This window comes from Anastrepha ludens, chromosome X, assembly GCF_028408465.1.
Source record: "Anastrepha ludens isolate Willacy chromosome X, idAnaLude1.1, whole genome shotgun sequence".
In the NCBI taxonomy this organism is placed as follows: domain Eukaryota; kingdom Metazoa; phylum Arthropoda; class Insecta; order Diptera; family Tephritidae; genus Anastrepha; species Anastrepha ludens.
Window position 1 is genome coordinate 3,110,302 of NC_071503.1, and position 4,512 is coordinate 3,114,813.

The 4,512-nt window shown below is 40.6% G+C and overlaps 1 long non-coding RNA gene across 1 annotated transcript; it reads right to left on the reverse strand.

Moving 5' to 3' along the window:
- LOC128869261 (uncharacterized) lies at positions 1-1,324 on the reverse strand. Its single transcript, XR_008455247.1, has 4 exons — positions 1,236-1,324; positions 1,114-1,181; positions 405-1,053; positions 1-341 (listed from the first exon to the last, which is right to left on the reverse strand). It is a non-coding gene; the product is annotated as an uncharacterized LOC128869261 (long non-coding RNA).
- Positions 1,325-4,512: the final 3,188 nt, after the last annotated feature.

Below are 4,512 nucleotides of genomic sequence, written 5' to 3' on the forward strand. Positions count from 1 at the left end.
AATTATAGTTTTTTCTTTAAACAAATGTAATATTTATTTAGAATATTTTCGATGTTTATCTAACACAAGAGCACGCAGAACTATGTGATGTTACTTATGTATGTGTTTTTTTTTTCTGCCGTTCGGAGTCGGCTTGAAACTGTAGGTCCCTCCATTTGTGGAATAACATCAAGACGCACGCCACAAATAGGAGGAAGAGCTCGGCCAAACACCCAAAAAGGGTGTACGCGCCAATTATATATAATATATATATATATAACAATATGCATAACAATACATGTAGATACATGTAGTATGTTACCGTAAAGACATTGCGAAAGCAGAAGTTCAGTCGATCATTTCTAAATATAAGAAAAAAATTGAAAATTACAAATTTACTAGTTTATAGTTTAAAATTTGTCTACCTTAATATACTTTGCGTCCCTAATATTAATAGGAAAATGTATTAATATAGACTAAAACTAATACATCGAAAAATTTTACATATTGGTAATATAATCCACTTTTAGTAATTGTGATGGTTTGTAAATTTACGTATATCAATACCACGTGTCTCAGTAATGAATCGGAGTGGAAATATGAGGAATGTGGGTGCACTTGCTCGTATAGGTGTTGGAACGCTGCACTTACTTCAGGCAGAAATCAAAAACCTGTAAACCAAAAACTTAAAAATAACTCACAAATATATCATTACAACTTATCTGTAATTGTAGACTTAAAGCGCGAGGACTTGCTCGTGTAGGTGTTGCGCATACATCTACGTACAGCATATTGTTCTAGACGGGGTAAGGTATCGACGTGGACAGCCAGTTCGGAAGTCAAATTGATTTCAGAGGTAGCAGTACTAGGCACATAATGACCGTCATATGTTAAACAGGTATTTGCACCATCATACACAACACGCTCCATGTCTCCTATGAAATTGTCCGTAACACCACATGAGACAATGGTAGAAATACGCGCATACGTGCTTTCGTTTCTAAAAACCACAATAGTTGGGCCACCTAGCTCTTCAACACACACCTTCCGCAGCAATTGCTCGTCTGTGAAGTCCTACAAATAAAAACTTTTTATTTATTACAATTTATTAGCAAATATTCTAAAAGAACTTACTAACTGTAGTTTATGTATTGTATGTAAGGTGGTCTCTGTTATATTTGCAAAAACGCTGCTATAAAAACCTATGAATGAAAAAGTTTAATAAGAATTTTTACAAATGTCTGATCTGGACTTACATGTATGAAAATTCACAAACCGGTGGTTTTCTGCAGCAGAAAGCCGACTCCAAGTAATCGACTATCACCATATGTAAGACATAATCGACCTAAATAGTGAAAAATGACATTAATTTACAAAATAATTAGCTTTTATTATTATACTTACTTGAATGTTTACAAACAGATAAAAGATTTTCAACGAATAATAACAAAGCAAAGCGTCAAAGTGAAAACGGTGTTGCCGACCAAATAATTTGCACCAAAAGTTTAGTTTTTACTACAATTCAAAAATTTTTTTGTGAAATAGGTACTTTTTTTTGTAAAGAAGCAACACGTTTTCAAATAAGGGAGCCGATATGTCAAGAGGGAGCGAGAAAGCTGTTTACTTACCTAACCTTCTATAATTGAATCATGAGTGTGGAGACAGGATCCATCGGAGCATTTGCAAATTTTTCGATTAAACACCGTAACATACGGCACAGCGCCTGCACTATTTCTCGCCACACGGTGTCTGCAAATGCTAAGCGACAAAAATAAAGCCAAATATCCACTCGGTTCCAAAGTCATTCGGAATGAATTTTACGTCGACGACCTATTAACAGGATCCGACAGCATAGAAAGCCTCACCCAGATACAACAGGAAGTAAATACAATTTTAGAATCGGCAGGCCTGAAATTAGCAAAGTGGTTTTCCAATCATACAAGCTCATCGAATAGTGAGAGTCTCCAAAAATTATTGCAGCTCAGCGATACCGACTCCACCAAAACGCTGGGAATCCACTGGCAGCCGAAAGATGACATTTTTCGCTTCATTCTGGAAGATAATTTTAGCGAGCTGCGAGCAACTAAACGTAATATTTTATCAGTTTCCGCTCGCCTCTTTGACCCTCTTGGTTTATTAGCCCCGCTAGTTACCAAAGCTAAAATCTTATTACAAGAGCTTTGGATTCAAAAGCTAGACTGGGATGAGTCGATTCCATTGCGGCTTGACACTAGCTGGCAAAATTTTTAAGCCAATTTGTTGCAGCTTCCATCAATTAGCATTCCTCGGTATGTAAATACAGAGTCGAGTGCCAGCTGCCAAATTCATGGCTTTTCCGACGCTTCAATAAGAGCGTATGGCTGCTGCGTATATATACGTAGCCAATCCGCTAGTGGTACGAAATGCACGCTGCTTACTTCAAAGTCTAGAGTAGCTCCGCTGAAGACTAAATCTCTTCCGCGTTTAGAGCTCTCGGCAGCCCATCTTCTTGCCAAATTATGGTCAAGAATTTCACCAATGTTGAGTCGACCAATAGAACAAACAGTTTTCTGGACAGACTCCGAAATAGTTCTGCATTGGATTAAAACGCATCCATCGTCGTTGCAAACTTTCGTCGCAAATAGAGTGTCCGAGATCCAAGAGTGGACCCAGAATTTGTCGTGGCGTCATGTGCCCACAAAAAATGTCAACTTCAGTTTCTCTCCAGAACAAGAAGCCCTCGAGAAGAAGAAGAACGCAATTACGTTGACCACAATCAATTCCACAACAAATCCACTTCTCGAAATAATTGACAGGTTCTCATCTCACAGAAAAGTGCTTCGGATTTTCGGATTTCCGAAAAGCAGAATCTGAAATAATACCCACGGCAAAGGAATTACAATTGAGTTTCCTTAAAATTGTCGAAATAATTCAACATTTTGAATTTAGCGATGAAATAAATAAATTATCGAAAAATAACGTACTTCCCTCAAGTTTGCAGAAATTAACTCCATTTCTGCATGAACACTCGGAATCATCATTATCGTTTAAATTGATTCGAGTAGGTGGCCGTTTATTAAACGCGCCAATCCCCTATGATGCTAAGTTCCCTTTGCTATTACGCAAAGACTCGCGCTTTGTGAAAGCATACATCCGGTTCCTACATTTTCGTAATCACCATGCCGGTCCAAAGGCATTGGTAGCGCTTCTGCGAGAAAAAATATGGCTGATAAATGCTCGAGAAGCCTGTAGTCGAACTGTAAGAAAATGCATTCACTGTTTTCGTTATAAGCCAAAATTACAAGGTCAGATCATGGGCAATCTACCCGCCGATCGATTACGCGCCCAACGGCCCTTCACAATATGTGGGGTAGATTACTGCGGGCCCATTCAAATAACCTTAAAAATTCGCGGTCGCCCTCCCGTGAAAATTTTCGTTGTTTCGCTTCAAAGGTAGTTCATCTAGAACTTGTTACTGATTTAACTGCTGATAAATTTATTTTCGCTCTCAAAAGGTTCATTGGGCGCCGAGGGATGCCAGCCAAAATATATTGCGACAACGCGACGAACTTTGTGGGAGCAGAGAGGAAGCTGAGGGAGCTCCGGGAAGCCTTTCTGGCACAGAAAGAGGAGATTCTCCAATACGCCGCCGACGAAGGATTCATCTTCGCCTTCATACCTTCGAGGGCACCCCACTTCGGCCAAACATCTGCTGGTGCGCGCCTTAGGCAACGCGCTGTTAACCGCAGAAGAAACCGCAACGCTTCTCGCCGAAGTAGAAGCGGTACAGAACTCCCGACCGCTCGCACCACTCAGCAACGACCCCAACGACGGCGAGGCGCTAACGCCGGCGCATCTACTAATCGGTTGCCCCTTGCGAGCTTTGCCACCGGAGAAGGTACCCGTCAACCTCAGCCGCTGCTTAGAGAGATGGCAGCTTGTTTGCTCTCTCAAGCAACAATTTTGGCGCGCGTGGTCGAAGAGCTACCTTCTGGAGCTTCAGCAGCGCAACAAATGGGTGCACCCGCAGCACAACGTCCAACCAGGCCAACTCCTCGTAGTCCACGAAGACAACGTGCCACCGCAGCATTGGGTGCTCGGTCGAGTAGCCGCAACCATTCCCGGAGCGGACGGCAAAATTCGAGTCGCAGACATCACCACTAGGTCGGGTGAAGTACGACGCCCTATTCACAAACTCGCCGTGCTGCCGGTGAAAAACAAGAATTGAAGGCTGTTGGATTCCTTCAAGGTGGTCGGTGTTAAGCCAGATTCTGGCAAACTTTTATAATAGAATAATGTAACGTAAATTAGAATAGAATAAATCAAATAATATTGAATTTAAAAATTGAAATTGTATTAAAGCGTAATATTAAGTTATTTTATATTGTTTATTTATAAGTAGGTATATAGTATACTTTACTGTTTCTCGCTGTCGCTATTTCTTTACCTGTTTCTATTTACTTCCGAGCACTGACTTTATTTCTACAGCTATACCTACTTTCCGTTCTTCCTATTTCTATTTACTTAACTGCAAACTCTCTCTAACTCTCCACA